The sequence below is a fragment of the Oryctolagus cuniculus genome, chromosome 12 (assembly GCF_051225735.1).
Source record: "Oryctolagus cuniculus isolate XC-2025 breed Fujian yellow rabbit chromosome 12, ASM5122573v1, whole genome shotgun sequence".
Taxonomy (NCBI): domain Eukaryota; kingdom Metazoa; phylum Chordata; class Mammalia; order Lagomorpha; family Leporidae; genus Oryctolagus; species Oryctolagus cuniculus.
The window spans coordinates 3,784,576-3,802,378 of record NC_142878.1 but is presented as its reverse complement, the minus strand read 5'-3'; the positions used below and the strand labels follow the sequence as shown (position 1 = coordinate 3,802,378).

The 17,803-nt window shown below is 51.9% G+C and overlaps 1 long non-coding RNA gene across 1 annotated transcript in view; it reads right to left on the bottom strand.

Moving 5' to 3' along the window:
• The window catches only part of LOC149122917 (uncharacterized), a 31,024-nt gene extending 26,999 nt beyond the window's left edge, over window positions 1-4,025 (bottom strand). The window contains exons 1-2 of the long non-coding RNA XR_016218496.1: window positions 3,852-4,025; window positions 3,606-3,768 (exon numbers count right to left, since the gene is read on the bottom strand). This is a non-coding gene — a long non-coding RNA (uncharacterized LOC149122917). The remainder of the gene's footprint in view (window positions 1-3,605; window positions 3,769-3,851) is intronic.
• Window positions 4,026-17,803: the final 13,778 nt, after the last annotated feature.

Sequence of the window (17,803 nt, the reverse complement as noted above, 5' to 3'; positions counted from 1 at the left end):
AGAAAATGACTGCTGGTGTCATGACGTCACCCAGCGTCACCCACCGGGGCTCAGTAGTACTTTGCCCATTGTACTGAGGAGGAGACTGGGAATGAGTAACCCCCCTGGCCGGAGAGCACTCACCCAGGACGTGGGGATGAGCTGAGCCCGAGTCTGTGCCATAGAAAACTCACCCCGCCCCGCCCCAGAACTTCTCAATCTCCATGGCACCTGCGTGTGCCCTGGTTTAGAGGCTGCATCGTGGACAGCATCCAGGCTCATTCTGCAGGTGTCCCTCGAGCCTGAGAACTGTCTCTGTTTGTCATGCGCGGAGAGAACAAGCTGGAAAATCAGATGGGAGGAGCCCATGGTGAACTCGGGGATGAATTGCTTCCTGAAAGGCAAGCGAAGGGGCTAAAGCTGAAACGCAGAGGCTCCGGCTTCAGACCCGATGCTCGGACCACCGCAGTGTGGACTTGGGTGGAGGACAAGGACGGAGACTCCCCTGAGACACCAGCTCCTCAGGGAGTGCATGGACGTTTAGTGACACACACGCGTGCGTGCACACACACACAGTGCGTGAGTCAACAGGAAGCGCAGGTGGCTAACGGCCATGTGCACTGCTGACGCCCTTTGCTGTCCACTAGGGGTGCTCCGGAAGTGTTCACGCTGGTGAGAACTGAGATGCTAGAGAGACTCCCAGGGCTGTGCAGGTGTCTGATGTGGGGGATCAACCTAGAGACACAAGAATGAGCCACCAGAATCCAGAGGGCTTGGAGAGAAGAACGGGAGCGACCGAAGGCCGTGGGCAGCTGGGGTGACGCAGGCCTCGGCAGTCAGTGGAGGGGAGTTAGAGTCGGTCTGTGAAGCTTCTGGAAAATGTGACTCCCAGACACCACACGTCTCACATGCTCACTTTCAAACTTGGGAAATGAGGCCCAGAGAAATTGAATCTGTCGTGTCCCTACCAAGAAGAAAAGAGTTCCTTTGGTACAGAGTCTATTACTGGTACTAATTCCCTGGAGACTCCGAGTTATGGAATTATTCTCTAAGGAAGTAGGAGCTAGGGGACAGGAGTCGTGACGCACTGGTTACACTGCTGGTTGGGACGCCCACATCCCATACAGGCGTGCCTGGGATTGAGCCCCACTTCTGCCTCTGATCCAGCTTCCTGCAGATGCACCTGGGAGACAGCAGGTGATGGATCGAGCACTTGGAGAGCTGACAACCATGCAGCAGCCTCGTATGGGCTTCCTGGCTCCCAGCTTCAGCCTGGTCCAGCCCTGGCTGTTACTGGCATTTGAGAAATGAACCAGTAGACAGGAGATTTCTCTCTCTCTCTCTCTCTCTCTCTCTCTCTCTCTAACAAATAAACTTGGGAAGAATTTGAAGTAGGGGTGGAAGCATTGAAATTAGGACTCATAAAGGAAACACAAGCTGCCCTGGTGGTTAAGGGCTGAGGAGAGCCAGGCTCTGTGCCCAGGTGAAGGTAGACAAATGGATCCACGGGGGCTGGTGAGACCGGGTGGGCACGGGGCTGGGGGGGTGGTGGAGGAGACTCAGCACGGGGGCTGGCAGAGCCCCCACATGGTCCTTCAAGCAAGGATTCTTCATCCTGGTCACAACAGGTGTTCTGAGCAGGGATCCCCCGGCTCGGCGCGTCTCTCTGACACTCAGCTGCGATGTGGGCCACCTTTTCAATGACCTGCATCTGTCCAGTTAACACAGATCCTACCACGTGAACGTCTGTGCACACCCTGCTGCCAACACTCTCCAAAAGCCACACCCGGCTGAGGCCGAGGCCGTTTGCTGTGGGCTGGAGCCCCCCGCGTGGATGTTCCTGTGTGCGTTCAAATCCCCCAGTCCCGGCCCCCCCAGCTCCCCAGAGTCACGTCTCACCTACGGCTGTCTCTGGAGCCCCCAGTTCACAGTCCCAGCTTTGCGCCCTGGCAGTGAAGGTGACGCTGAGAGCAGCAGCGTCCCCTGAATGTCCCCAACTTCCCTTCTGAGTCGCAGATGTCCACTGAGAGCCCAGGAACGCCTCTGCTGTGCTGTGTTCTGCTCCGGGCCCTGCAACATGGTGCTTGAAGCTCCTCCCACGGACACGGGCAGAGGAGGAGGAGGAGAGGGTGGCTGGGAATAAAGAGGAGGAGGAGGAGGAAGAGAGGAAGGTTTCAAAGTGGCAGCCACTGTGGTGGACACACTCGCTGGCCCGTTCTGCCACGGACACTGCTCCGTGGAAATCTGGCATCAAGTTTAGGCCAACACCTTCCTCTGCAGCTTCCGGCCAGGTGATGAGTAGCCAGAACGCTGCCGTGAGGCCGCGGCCCGGTGCAGTGTCCGGGGTTAACCCTCAGGGTTTGCGACCCCGTCTCGGGCCCGGGAGAGGAGCCTGCAGGCCTCAGCGCGCTCACAGTCACCCGTCTGGGAACTGAATTGAGGACTGAGGAACGTCTTCCCCGTGCTTAGATAACTCGGGAGCTGTTGCAGGATTTACGTTTCCGCTTCATTACGAGAAGTCAATCTCTCTCCAGGAAACAGAGCTCACTTAGCAGCAACGGTCATCCTGTAATTTTATGCCAATGTATCTCGTCTTTGGAATTTGCCTATACTATTAGCAGCGACATAAGTATTAGGGCTGCATAGGATATAATTAAAAAAAAAAAAAAACCTGAGTGAGAGTGAACCAATCTCATTATCAGAGAACTGGTGAGTGTGATTAAATGGAGCTCTCACGTTGCACCCTCTGGGGTTGTGAAGTTGTCCCATTTCCTCGTTTGAGAGCAGCGGTAGGGAATGGCTGGCCCCACGGGCCGGGCCGTATAAGGCCCTGCCAAGACAACCGATTCAATCAAGCAAGGCAGGCTCATTTCTAAGCTGATCATTTTGTATGGCCTGCAAATGGTGTTAGAAACATCCAAATGGCCCTTGGCAGAAAAAAAGGTTCCCCGTCCATGTTTTAGAGATTTCTCACTCCCAGCACTCGCACACAATTCATGGCTGAGGCCGTGCACAGCAAAAAGAGGCGGGGCCTTTTCTCCTCCTGAAAGGCATTGAAACACCAAGGAGCAGAGTTGCTTTGCATCCCCTGCCTCCCTGCTCCCCTGGGCATCTCTGTCCTTCTCTGCCTTGTACAGTCCCCCTGGGACCCCAGCCCCTGACGAAGACGGGGGGCAGCTCTGTTGCCAGCACCCTGCTATGCCCTACAGGTGCACGTGTCACACGAGATCCAGTGCGGACAAACATGTGTGCAGAGCTCTGACATCGTTAATCAGATTCTTAAATAATAACCACCCTCTACGCTCACTACAGAATCAGCCCCCACCAGGCGCTGTTCCGACAACTTTACGCGTGTTAACTCATTTCATTGGAATGCCAGAGTGTGAGCTCAGCGATTTCACACACACTGGTTTCCCGAAGTCTCCCACATTCTGCAGAGTAGGTATTGGTTTCCCCCTCTCACAAATGGAAACACAGATTTTAAATGGGCCCCTCAACATCACACAGATGGCCACACCTTCGGCTTCAATGATCCTGATTCCTCTCTCCTGCCACTAAGCAACGAGGGACTCCCACACTCAGCCTGAAATGCGGCCCCCACACCTCGAGATCTCAACAACTCTTACCTTGCTCCGCGGCCTGGGCGCTCAGGGGCCTCCCCCCTGCCTCCTGTGACCCGGATCTCAGAGGCTGCTCAGATCTCTCCAGCAGCGGCACCGTGCCTGCACCGTCCCTGGAAGCAGCTGCCTGGAAGTCCTGCCTCTTCCTCCAGGAACTCTCCTGGAATACCTGTGGCAGGAATGTTTGCTCTGGGTTTGGGAATAAAGCGAGGGTTGGAGCTGGTATGTGGTAGATTCCTGGCTGTCACTGACCTGCCCGTCTAGGGGTCACCGCACCACGAGTTGGCTAGGTGCTAGGACACCTTCAGAGAGACGGATTCCTCTTGAGATCAAACAAACCCCGTTTCCTGGACTCTCGGCCAGGTTAGCACCTGTGGGCACTGCAGGGCGAGAGGGGCTGGGAAGGGGTGGGGCAGACACGTGTGCTCCATTAGGTTTCTTCATCAGACCTTCGTTGGGGGGTGGGGGCAATTGCCTAAGAAGCAGGGCTGACATCGGCTTGGCAGATGCACAGAGAACTCTCATTTGTCTGTAGGGACCAGAACCACTTGCTCCCCGGTAAAGTCCACCTTGGCAAAGGAGTAATCGTCATTTGGAAGGTTTATGAGGGTTAAACGTTATCAGACAACGGACCCCAAAAATATCCGGCCCAGCCATCCTACCTTTTCTTAAATCGTGTTTTACTTTGCATTTAGAAGATTCTGCCCGGTGAAAATCTGCGGTCGCACTTGTGAGACCTTCAGGGTTGAAACCCAGGCTGCGCAGCTGGCCCAGTCACTCAGTACCAGGGCCTCCAGGTACACTGTGGGAATCCTGCAGCTGGGAAATTCTAAGGGAAGCAAGAAAATGCAAACAGGTTGCAGGGGAATGAACGAGGAGCCCAGGTGTCACGTGTGTGCATGTGGGGCCAACCCGCAGGAAGAGCACAACCAAAGGCAGTGCTGGAGCAGAGGAACCGGAAGCCCAGCATCGTCACAGGGTGGACCCGTCAGGACTCCGCTGGTCCAACCTGTCTTTCCGCCTCACCGTAGCCTTAGAGTTCCTGGCACCTGGCAGGCTTCCTCCTACTCTGTGCCATAAACTTGACCCTCCTACTTGAAGACAAGCGTTAGTGGTCCCAGCTTCTGGCCTGGGTGCTCCTTACATGTGCTTTTTACAAGCTCTCTGACCTCATTTCGGGCAGCTCCCCGCTCTGATCTACTCCCTTGCACCAAGAATCACTGGGGACCCCCTCCCCCATTGGCATGCCCTGGTCAACTCCCAAGGCACATCTCAGCCCTGAATCCACAATTCACCCATGCCTTCAAACATTCTAGACCTCCTGCGCCGGGGGCTCTGTGAATGAGTGACGGGCCCGATCGAATCCTGGCCTATTCAAAAGAGGAATTTGGATTCATTCAAGTGTCTGTTGGCTTTCACTAAATGCTTGTGGTCATCTGTAGAGACTGCAGAGAGCTCGGGCTTGTCTAGGGTACAGCTATAGCAAAAAGACCCCAGAGCATTTCAATTCCAAGTTGGCCATGGCTGCGGTAACCACGTGGTCTCTCGAGAAACCTGTAAGATCACCTTGCTCCGCACGGATTTGGGAAGCGTGGCCCTGACCGTTCCACGCCCCCCTCTGCTTCAAGTCTAGCCCAAGGCATCTTGCCAAGTCGTGTTGAAAGACGGATTCCACCACCAGGGATTGTTTGCGTGGCCAGCTCTGGGAAGCAAAATGCAAAGCTGCAGGAGCCACTTAGAAAAGCAGATCTAATTGGGAGACCTGAACTGTGGCCAGGTCAGCGGGCCCCGTGGGCCATTCCCAAGGCTCAAGAACATTGTCTTCAGTCTGATCCAGCTGGCACCAGCTCATAAAAGACAGGCCACTTACCAGCAAATAAGGGGACAGATTTATTCTTCCTGCACCTGAACAAACTTGCAAGGTTAGGTTCACCCACAGTTTATGAAAACCTTCTCTGACTCACACTTGTAACAAAGGCTGAAGACAAATCGAACCCAGGTTTTCTGGTTGGCTCAGTACTCCATGGGCGGTTCACTAACCTCACCACTTAGCTGCCCTGAGAAGGCCTGCTTCAGAACGGGAAAGAGAAGCGCTCTCTCGCTCTCTCCCTCTCTCTCTCCCTCTCTCCCTCTCTCCCTGTCCCTCTCCCTCTCTCCCTCTCTCCCTCTCTCCCTCTCTCCCTCTCTCTCCATGTATGCTAGTTCCTTCTGCACCTGGCATCTCCTTCGGGGCCTCTTAATGGCAGTCTGACTAACACTGACCTTGCCTTGGTTTACAAGGGTAATGAAATCACAGCCCCAGGTGGACGGCTGCATGTGCACTTGCTCTGCCACTCAGAGCCTTGTTATTTCTGTAATTTGTCACATGCCGGCTCCTGCTTGGGGTGTACTTTACAGCCTAATGAAGACGTTCTCTTATTAGGACGAATCTCGTCCATGCCAATCCAATTAAATCTATAAAATTCACCTGGAAATTTTAGCAACAAGAGCTACAATGTAGCTGGTTTCTTCCTTTCTGTTTTTATTGTAAGTTACTGAACCAGGACTCGTGGTGATTTGGGAAGCAAAGGGGCTGGCAGAAGGTACAGCTTGGGGGGATCCAGAAAACCTGGGTTTTACTCCAATTCTGCTGTGCGATCCCAAGCAAATTTCCTCTCTCCAAAGGGCCTTTCAGTGCCTTGACGATAGCAGCAGTGGGTTGAACGTAGCTGTGTGGATAACGCTTTTTATTTATTGAGCAGCTTTACTGCACACATGGAAACTCTGCAAAGTGGACGAGACTTTGCTGACTGCGCACACACACAGTCATCGGTCCTCAGAGAAGACAAATGAGTCCCCCAAATTCAATCCGTGAAGATGGCGAGACGATCCACACCCTTCCCAAAACACAGCCTCCACTCTGCGCAGTCTGTGAAAATCTAGGGGGAGGAGTTTGGACGTGACCCAGGTTAGCGCTGGGTCCCAAGGTGAGCTCCGTCTGCAGCTCAGGCACTGACTCAGCCCCTAGACCAGTCCGGATCTCATTGTCAAGCACCAGCCAGCGCCAGAGCTCATCGTTCCTGCTCCCTCAGTGCTCAGAGAATTCAAGTTCGTATGAGGGTGCACTTCAAACTCCTCCAAAGCACAGGCGTGTCACGAACGGAAGCAGAGACGATTTTGTTACCCTATTAACTACAAGAGGGAAAAATAATTTCTTTCTTTGAAAATGCTAACCCCAAATAGGAAACTCAAAATATTGGAGATGACACCTAGTGAGCTGGCGTTTCACCAGTGTTGATGAGGAAATTCTTTGCACGAAGACTGCAATCACAAATAAATTGACAGCAAATATATGAAGAGTTTGGTCTATATTCCCAACAAAAAGTACATTTTCCTGGAGGGTCCCCAAGGACAGATTAAAATTCACTGTAGTTTATAATGAAGTCATGAAAGGGTTTGTAATGTAAAAATCTAGTTCTTTCATTTCTCAGAGAAATTTGAAAAGACATTTTTAGTGATCATTGGTACAAGGATTTAACTCAAACAAGTTTCTTTATTTGGAAAAGAAATGGAGTGATTTATCCTTGGATGGGGTATTTGTCTGCTTTTATGAAAAAACCCAGAACATCAAAGACTTCTGATTTCTTATAAATTTCTCCTGTGAAACACAGCATAAATAGAAAAGTGCCCCAAAATGTTCAGAGCAGTGACGCATAAAACCAGGAACTCAATCAGACGTCGTCCATCACAGACGCCCTCACGTGCTCACTCCCAGCGCAGATCCCCTCCCGCCTCCACCATTCAGGTTCTCAAAGTGGCACTTGTAGTTTACAACCAAAGCAGCTGCTGCCTCCTGTATGAGCTTGAGTCCGCTTGTTGTGTTGTGTGTACATATATATTGTTTTTACATCTTACTTCCCTAATAAAAAATACTCATGAAATGTACCCATGCTATGTGATGCTGCTTTTGCCCATTCTCATCTCTGTGTAGTGTTACCTGGCTACCTACCATATGTATAAATACACCGCAATCTACTGCTGCCAAACAGAGTTATTTATAATTGAACTTCTACAAGAATGCTACAATCAACATTCCTGCTTATTCTTGTTTCTCGTATGCACCCGGTTGCATTGTTTTTCTGGGTATATATTTAAGGGTAAAACTGTGAGCCACAGGATCTGCCTACCCTAGCTTTAGCAGTTATTGTCAAGAATGAGTGTACAGTTGGTACCGTTGTACCTGCTTTCCTCCCACCAACAATGTGTCCAGGTTCGAGCGGTTCCATCCCTTTCCAATGCTCGGTGTAATCTGCCTTTTGTATGTTTGCCGTGCTGGTGGCTGCTCAGTGATGGCCTCTGTCCCTCCCCCTCTTCGTGGAGGAACGACACAGGACCCTGCGCTGTTCTTTCGTCTGCTCGGCCCTCCCCGGGTTTGCTGTTGGTTCTTCCCGGGTTGGCTTGGCTACTGTCCCTTCCACCTCTGTGGAAGGGCAGTTCCCCCTGGCCACATTCCCCACTTCCGCAGGGGAGCGGCACACCGCCGGCCGGCTCTCTCGGGGGCTGCACAGGTGTTCCCCTTAGATGTTCCCCCTTAGATGTTCCTGGTGCATGCCGTCTCTCTCCTCCTTTATAGTCCTCCTCTGCCAATCTCAACTCGGCTGCCCACACGCCGAGCACGCTGCTCTCCTCCAATCAGGAGCAAGTCCTACAGTTTATTGGCTGAACTGGAGGCAGCTGTGTAGAAGCTGCTTTCTTCTCTCCCAGCGCCATATTGTGGGAGAGCAGATGCATAGAATAAGTCTTAATTCCAGTAACTTAGTCTAGTCCGAGTTGCTCCCCACAGATCCCCCTTTCTTTTCATTTTTTGGCGTTGATACGCGCCTGTCTTCGGTGCCCCACGGCACACACTCTGCTCTACTTGCTAGAGTTGCCACAGGTTCTTACAAGTCCTATCAATCAGGCAAACCGAATCCGGGTCCTCTCTTCGCCATGTTGTGAGGAGGTTTTTAGGCACTGATGCATGCCTGTGTTCAGTGCCCTGCAGCGCATGCTCTGCTCTGCCTGCAGGTGCTTACAAAACCTAGCAATCAGGCAAACCGAATCCAAGCCTTCTCAGCGCCATATTGTGGGGAGGCTTATTGGTGTTGATTTGTGCCTATCTTCGGTGACCTGCAGCTCATACTCTGGTCGAGCTGCCTACTGGTGCTTACCGCCTTACTAATCAGGCAGACCGAATCCAAGCCTTCTCATTGCGGTATTGTGGAGAGACTATTGATGTTAATAATGTGCCTGTCTTCGGTGACCTGCGGCGCGTAAGCTGCTAGCCGCCCGCAGGTGCTCATTGCCTCACTAATCAGGCAGACCGAATCCAAGCCTTCTCATTGCAGTATTGTGGGGAGGCCTTTCTATTTCTCTATTTCTCTATCTCCGGGCATTCCTATTTCTCCCATTTTACTTCTATCTTCCAGCATTCCTATTTCTCTCATTTTACTTCTAAACTTCTGTTTCTCTTATCCCTGCGGCTTCCCGGCGCCCGCCCCGAGGCTGCTTCTCGGCGCCTCGCCGCCCCGCGGCAGCTTCATGGCTCTGCACGGCTTCCCGGCGCCTCGCCCTGCCGGCGGGCTCCCGGCTCTGCGCGGCTCGGCTTCGCGCGCACACTCCGCGGTCTCCACGCCCCTTCGCGTCTGAACCACGGCCTCACACAAGCCCCGCGTTCCCTATCTATTCACGCCCCGTGCTCTCTCTGCACGCGGCGGCTTCCGCGAGTCACACAGCGTAGCTTACGTCTCCGCCACTAGTATTCAATCTAAGTTCCCCGGGCTAACCTGGCGAATTCAACCCAGCTCACATTTCCGCCCCACGATTTGGCTTCCCGTCCTTTGCTCCCCGGGCTAATCAGACAGATTCCATCCTGGCTTACGTTTCCGCTTCTGGTTTTAACTTTTCGCCCCCTATTCCCGGGCTAACTTGAGAATCCCAAAGTGGCTTTCGTCTCCGCCTCGGCCTGCCCCCCGCGGCTTCAATTTCCCTAACATTTTTCTCTACCCGGTATGTTTCCCCAAGCTTTCCTCCAACAATACTCCTCCCTCATTTCTCCTGGCTTCTCCCCACAGTCCGTATCCGAGTCTGTTTGTTCTAGCTTTCACTTTCACTTTCGACCTTAGAGATTTCTCCCAGCTTCCCCCCGTAGTCCGTATCCGAGTCTATGCCTAGGCTTTCAATAGCTTTTTCCGGCACCTTTTTCGTCCGGCTTTTCCCTAGGCTGTTTGCTAGTCTCTCTCTCTCTGGTATTTTCCCATTTCTTCCCGTTTCTTCCCTCCTAAGTTTCCTATCCGTCCTGGGTTTCCTATCCGAGTCACGGCACCATTATGTCGCTCCCCCTCTTCGTGGAGGAAAGACACAGGACCCTGCGCTGTTCTTTCGTCTGCTCGGCCCTCCCCGGGTTTGCTGCTGGTTCTTCCCGGGTTGGCTACCAACCCTTCCACCTCCGTGGAAGGGCGGTTCCCCCTGGCCACTTTCTCCACTTCCGCAGGGGAGCGGCACACCGCTGGCCGGCTCTCTCAGGGGCTGCACAGGTGTTCCCCTTAGATGTTCCCCTTAGATGTTCCTGGTGCATGCCGTCTCTCTCCTCCTTTATAGTCCTCCTCCGCCAATCCTAACTCGGCTGCCCACACGCCGAGTACGCTGCTCTCCAATCAGGAGCAGGTCCTACAGTTTATTGGCTGAATTGGAGGCAGCTGTGTAGAAGCTGTTTTCTTCTCTCCCAGCGCCATATTGTGGGAGAGCAGATGCATAGAATAAGTCTTAATTCCAGTAACTTAGTCTAGTCCGAGTTGCTCCCCACAGGCCTCTGCGTTTTCCTAATTCCTACTGAGGTTGAGAAACTGCCCGCTGATTTGCTGGCCATGTGGATGCCTACAATCCAACTGAACTAACGTGTGTGTGCCCTAAAATAGGCTCTGCATTTCATTTCTTCCCGTACAGACACAGCAATTACTGAAGGGGCCATCCAGCCTCCACTGTTCTGAATTGCTATTTTTATCATGCATCTTTGTCCAGAGACAGAGGGGTCTATTCCTGGAATCTTTTACACCATTAGCCTACCCGTGTGCTGTATGTCAGTGTCATATATATAACATGTATTTATAGCAATCCTTGACGTATGTAGAGCAAGTCTTCCTACTGGTCTCTCCTGATGTGTGCTCTTACTATTCATAGTCGTTTGCAAGAACTGGCTTGTCAAGTGCCAGCAAAATGCAAAACAAACCCTGTGAGGTTTTCCCAGGGGTCGCACTGATCCAGGATCCATAGTCTAGGATCAATGCTGTCGGCTCAGATTCCTCATTCTTTAGCTTCTCTCAAAAAGGTTTCCTGGTTTTCTGTGTAGAGACCTTGAATAGCACCTACTGTACTCATTCCAAGGTGTTTCATCCTTTTTGATACATATCAACCATACTTTTAAATTTTTAAAAATTTCTGTTATAATCAGAAATGTAATTTCTGTACTGACCTTATATGTAGAAAATGTGCTAAGCTCAAGCATTAACCATATTAAATCCCCTTGTGCCACTCGCTCTCCCCACCCACGCTGGCAAATGCCCAAGAGCCTTAGAGCTGTAGCTCTGGAAGGGGTTCCAAGCACTCAGCTGGCTTGCACTACGTCTGTTTCTCTGTATCTCCGTCTAGACAGACAGACGGACATGGAGATATGTGTGGGTGCCTATGGTGTACTTTTTTTATGTTTAAGAACTGAAGAGGCCTGGGATTTGCTCTGTTCTTATTTCTTCACAATGTTCATTTGGGGGCCGGTATTTGGCACCGTCACTAACACAGCACTGGGGATGCCCGCATCCATATCAGCGTGCCCGGGCCTTGGGCCCAGCTCCCTCCCAGCTGCAGTCTCCTGCTACTGTGCACCCTGGGAGGCAGCAAGTGGTGGCCCAAGTACTTAGATCACCGCCAACCGCATGGGAGAGCCACGCCGATTCCCAGCCCCCGGCTGCAGCCTGCCCAGCCGCAGCTGCTCTTGCAGTAACTTGGAGAGTGAACCGGCAGCTGGAGACCTCTCTCTCTCTCTCTCTCTCTCTCTCTCTCCCTCTCTCCCTCCCTCCCTCCCTCCCTCCCCCCCCGTGTGTGTGTGTCATTCTGCCTTTCAAATAAATAAAATAAGCATTCATTTTTATTCCTTGTAGTTCCATTTCTGTTTCATTAACAGTAAAATCGTCGAATAATATGCATGACCATGCTCAGGGGATGAGGATTTTCCTTCGTGGCTTAGGCAATCTGATTCAGATTTTCAATTCCGTAGTCAATTCAGTTTATGTGATTATTTCAAGGACGTACAGCAAGTGCAAGAGCCAGAATTTACCTGGGAAATTTCTCATTGCGAGAGATCCTGCAAAGCTCCACCTGTAGCTGTGCCTTCTAAGGAGGTCAGGGAGAGTACAGAAGAGTTTATAAGAACCGTTTCTAAAACGAGAAATTTATAAAATGATATCTGTTGTCCTGCACCTGCTCTGCTACTGTCGAAGGTGCCGCAGATCTGATAGCAACGTATGAAGGGTTAGACTCAGAACAGTACTGACAAATCGAAGTTTAGTGGCCGTGCAGACCCAATAGCCTTCAACAGGTTGCCTTGTACTAGAGCAGCTGGAGAAATAAATAGAAAAAAGCTGTGTAAGAAATAAACCGGAAACACAGGAAGTGCCAATACTTGGGAGAAGTGGGGGCAAAAGAGGGCTGGGGGGTCTTAGAGGCGCTGAAGGATGGCCGCAGTGGGGGGCTCCAAACAGACCCTAGAGCCAGGGAGTTGGGGCAGATCCTGCATTCCCTGTGTGCGAGGAGCAAATGTACAGAAGCCAGGCCCCTGCCTGGAGGGGCTGGGGCGGAGGAAGACCGAGTCCGGTGCCCAGAGCTTTGATAAAATGCGTGGGGGTGACAGAAAGGTGGGGAGGGACAGCGGAGCTGGAAGCAGCAGAACTCACTCAATGACCTACGCCTTTACCTCTGCTTTAAAAGCTGTTTTCTTAGTAAAATAAAGCGCTACCTGGTCAAAAACAGTTTCTTCCTCCCGGGCAAGCCCGAGAGATATTTATTGAACCGTCACAACGTGTGGGTATTAAGGAAAGACACGCAGCTGCAAGTCCGCTCACAGGCCCCAGGCCAAGCGCACAGGCCTCCCCACAGGCAGTGAGAATACAAAGTAAATTCGACCTCTTGATACACATGTGTCTGTTTGACGCATTTGCAGAACGGGATGCCCACAGGCGCATCGGGCCGGAGAAGCCAGCTGTAGGTTCCCACCTGAAGGGGCTCGTGGGGCTGCACTGCCTTGGAGACGCCAGCAGTGACTGCTCGGTGCCCACCGTAGGCCTGGCATAGGTGAGGCTTCGGGGACCCAGTGCCCACACTCCCCTGGGAGCTGGTGGGAGCTGGGGTCTTGGTTTTGCTGCAAGTCAGCATTTCCAGTCCTTTTCAGATGTCTACGTAGGAGAGGCCAAGCGAGCACTTAGAAATTCGAGGGAGAGCAGTGAACGTGGAGGCTAAGAAGCAGACCTGGAGACTTGAAGACACCTTTCCTCTAAGTCAGACACCAGCCAACTTTGCCCACAAGCCCACTCCAGCCTGCTGCCCGTGTGTGTGTGTGTGTGTGTGTGTGGCCAGCCGATAGGAACAATACGGCCAGCCTTCCGAGAACGGTTTGCCTGATTTGACCTCTTGTCCTGCAGAGCCCAAAACATTTGCTATCTGGTCTTTTACAAAAAATGTTGTTTACCCCCAGTCTAAGCCATGTTAAGACACCGTTCATAAGCATCCCCATTCCAGAGCTCCTGGCTGCCTTTGCCTGCACTTGGGCCAGACTGCGGGAGCGAAGCCGACTCGCAAGGGGTGGTGCTGGCCTGTGGCTGGACACCGGGCAGAAGCTCTGGTCCTCTCGGGCCACCTCGGGCTCCTCAGCTGGAGCAGCGCCACCAATGTCAGGTTTCCTTGTGGGCCCGGCTGTGATGACATCCACAGGCTGGCTCGCTCTGGGAGGTGGTTGTTATCTGACCCACGTCCCGTGCTGTCAAGGGCTCACTGCCCCTCGTGGATGGTCCGGGCTGCAGACTACCCCGGGGTGGGGCAAGCATGTGAGTGGAGGGCTCGGAGGCCTGGAGGCTTCATTAAGGATCACTTAACTCGGCCCGGTGCTGTGAGACCAAAGAACACTGGGAGTGGGCCACGGTGTGTCCCGGTGACCTTTGATTCACAGAAACAGGAGGGGGATGGATTTGGCCTGTGGGCAGGAGGTTGTCGAGCTGTGATCTCACGTGTTCTGAGATATCCCAGATCAGGTTTCATAAATATCTACGTGAAAATTTCGATTTCTGCTTCAGCCACTTTGCAAGTGGCCAGGGGCGGGGGCAGAGGAGATGATTCTGTCTCTAGTCTAAATGCATTCCACTGTTAGAGAAGCCAACCAACCAATCAACAAGCGGGAACTCCACAAAGCTTGTGGAAATGGAATTAAGACTTAAGTTTGCTTTGGAGCAAGGTATTTTGAAATGCAGGCTTCAATTTTTCATCAGGTGCATTTGCCATGAATTCTGAAGACCCCTCAAACACACGGATTTCGAAACCTTTTTGGGTCAAGATAAACTCGCCTCTTAATTCTGCTTGCCACTAACTTTCGGGAGTCCCCGAGTAGAGTCTTAGGGGATAAAAGCCACCCATCAAATTGACAGACACAGAGCTCACCCCCAAACTGAGTCTGAGTTTTGAGTGTTTCCGGTGGCTTCCCTTGCATCTCTTCCTGAGCTGCTCGGGGAGCTGCTGGATGGCCCACCAAGCTCTCGGGCAAGCAGCTCCGCCCACCAGCGTCTGTGGGTGTGGCCTGCGGCTCATTGTGTCAGGATTGCTCAGCCTTGCAAGTCACCTGGGTGTCCCCTTGTACCTGGAAGTCAGGGCAGATCACAGCACTCTGAGCGGTGTTCTCTTGGGGTATCAACTCTAAATGCTTAAGCAAATGAGTGGTGAACCCAAAATGAAGTCAATGCAAGTTCTGGAAGCCCCACTCCCTCCTGTGGGATGGGCTGAAGGGAAAACCATTTCAGAGCCTTCTTCCTGCAAAAAATGAATTCTGCGTTTCCCATCATTAAAGCCGAAATTAAAATGGATAGCGTTCTGCCCCGCCGTTCATGCGATTTAACTCTTCAGAGGTCATAATGCACGCACCCTATTAAATAATGCAGGCCAGACAACGCTGACTTAATAAAACCGAAATGTCACATTGGGTTTGAATTGATTTTTTTATTTGAGGGCCTCTCTAGGCTTGCAAATCAGAACTGCCTTGCGTTCGCACGTATGAGGGAGCCTGACTTTCCCAGGGTTAGATTTAGAAATGCAGATTGATGGGAAGGGATTGAGCAGGGTCAGTATCGAATGGCCTTCTCTTGGGGCTTGAATAATTCATAAGCATCCATGTGTTTTGTGTTTCTTGCTTAACACTGGGGAAGGTGGGGCCGGGAGGCTGGAGGCAGCTGCAAGTGCTCGTGCCTTGCTGACCAGGGTAAGCAGCTCGGAGAGCGTGGGCTTGCACACGCCTGGGGGCTGCGTGCAATTTTACAGGAATTTGGATCAATAAACCTTGAAACGAAATAATTGGCCCACAGCTGATGATAGTGAAGTTTCCTGTATTTACCACTCCTTTGTGACAAGCTGGATTTGTGAAGATAAGCTCCTTAGGCAAAAGGCAAAAAAATGGTGACGCCAACTGCGTATTTCCTGTGACTGTGACTGCTCTGGGCTGCCTCCTACATTGACCTTGAGGTTGGTTTACTGCATGAAGCCGGGACGGTGGCAATGGGCATTGGATATAGGACCCGAGAGAGCCTACATCCACGCCAGCCCACGTTCCTCTCAGCGCTGTGACTCCAAGCGCAGCCCCTACCACTTCTGAGCTGCAGATCCTGCTAGACAATGAAGCCCCTTAGACTTCCTCAGTGACTCGCACAATCATTTTGGATCTAGGCCACTTTCTTCAATAAAGCGCTCTGTGCAAGCCATGTACTCAGAGCAGTTAGAAACAAGGCTGCTTGGAGTGCTGTGGGGACAGGGAGATGCCAAAGCTGTCGTTTTCCCAACCGGGTCAAATTGGTAGCTGCTAAGAGTTTTCCTTGACCCTATGCATGTAAATCACTCTATTCTGAGAGCAGTGAGAGAAGGAAGGATGAAGAATGATTTTTTTAAAAAATATACAGCATAAAGGATGCTGGGACTTAGTGTTTTAGTATTAGACCCAGAAAGCTGAGGCTAAAACGAACACAATAATTTAGAGGAAAATTCAGCCACGTCTGAGAGCTGGAGGCAGAACTTTATTCTTATTTTCTGCACCAAGTAAATGGCTGCCAGCCTGGAGCCAGCTGCTTCGCCTATGGCTACGGTGACATTAAGGTCGCGTGGGTTCAGGGCCAAGGACTTGTTCTCTGCCATCTGGCTGCCTATTTTACTCTCAACCCCAGACAATAAAATAATTTTGTGTAATTTTTTTTCCCAACCAAAAGAAAATGTGTCACCTACCACAATGCAAGCTTCATCCAGAGAAGCAGGCCAGGAAGAAGACCCGGGAAAACTGCTTCAGCTGTCAAAATCTGCGACCTTCAAGTGAAAAGCAAAAAGGTGATCTGAAAAGCCAAAGGGAAAAAAATGTCTGAAGTTCGATCCATTTTTTTTTTTTCTTGCTGTTAATTAAGGCTGGAAGAACAGAGCCCTCAAAACTGCAGCTTTCCTTTGGGGAGGGGAAAGGGTAATGGCTGGTGAGAAAAAATATGGACAAAATATGCATCGATTATGCATGCAATTACCCAAAATTTGTTATTTTACAAAACCGAATTCTTTCCTGCTGAAGTCCAACACCGCGTAATTAAATGCAGACGCTCCCTAACTTTGTCACGGCACAAACAGCAGAGGTTACGGAAAGCGTTCGGGCTCCCCAGTCATTGTGATTCCTCTGGTGTTGGAATAGATTAGCTGCAGAAGAACACAGCAGGTAAGGATTACATGAGTCTATTCAAACCGCACATAACGAGTGTGGGGAAGAGTGATTTGAATGTCTAATACCAGTCACTCAGCACAAGGCACAAAAAGGCTCGGATTCACTCTCAGGGCTTTGAAAGGCTGTTTACTCCATAAATTTTCACCCACTCATTATCATACTCGGTCCTACTGGAATAAATCACTAATGACTGTCAATCTCAATGAACTCCGTTCCTTTCAGTCTGGAAAATTCTCAGTTTCTCGTGCTGTGAGGAGACTCCGTATTCTGTCGGTCAATTATCAGGAACCGGAGTCGCCACCAGCCTGCGGGATTCAGACCCCCGCCCCTGAGGCCGCATCTCTGCCTCTGGATCCAACATCCAGATGCGCTCACTTTCGCCCTCTGAAGCAGGCAGCGCAGGGGCACAGCCTGGACGTCACACCGCAGGGCTTGCTTTAGGAGAGGTTACTCCAGAGAAGCAGTGCCGGACTACCAGGGAGGGAGGAAAGAGAAGAGCCCCGAGTCCAGGAGCAATTCCTGGGGGGAATTCCTGATGGCAGCGGGGTCAGGAATCGCACAGTAAGTGTGGGGAAAGACGGGGGCAGGGATAGCAACCTTGGAGCGGATGCTGGCAGAGAGGAAGGAAGGAAGTGGAGCGCTAGAGGCTGGAAGAGCCCCAGGGAAGAGCCTGCAAATGCTCGAAGCCCACAGAGGCTGCCCTGCGTGACGAGAGATGTTCTGCACCAGCAATGCAGGCAGCCGGAGCAGGTGGATCCGTCATCTTGTCCAGGACTCTGCGGGGCATTCCTGAGGGCTGCGATCCTTTCCTCCGAAGTCGAAGCTGGGAGGCTCCTTGGAATGAGCTCGGACAGTGAGGAGAATCAGGATGCAGGGGTGAGCCCCGCTCGTCTTCAGCAGCCCCAAGGCTGCCGCGCTGAAATGCGTACAAATGAGTAGAAGAAAACATCGCCCTGCATGCCAGACATCCGACCACACGCGCAAAACATCTCTGTGAACATCCTGACACTAGTGGGCCAGAGAAGCTCTGCAAAGAGATCAGACACGTGGAGGCGGTCACGTTGACGCACCTGCCATCCTCCCACTGGGAGCCCAAAGGGACCGGTTCCCTCCCTATGTCACTCTACTGCCTCTGGCTTCCTCCTGCCCACACAGAGAGCCAGCTCTCGTAAAAGCCTCGCCTCTGCCACGA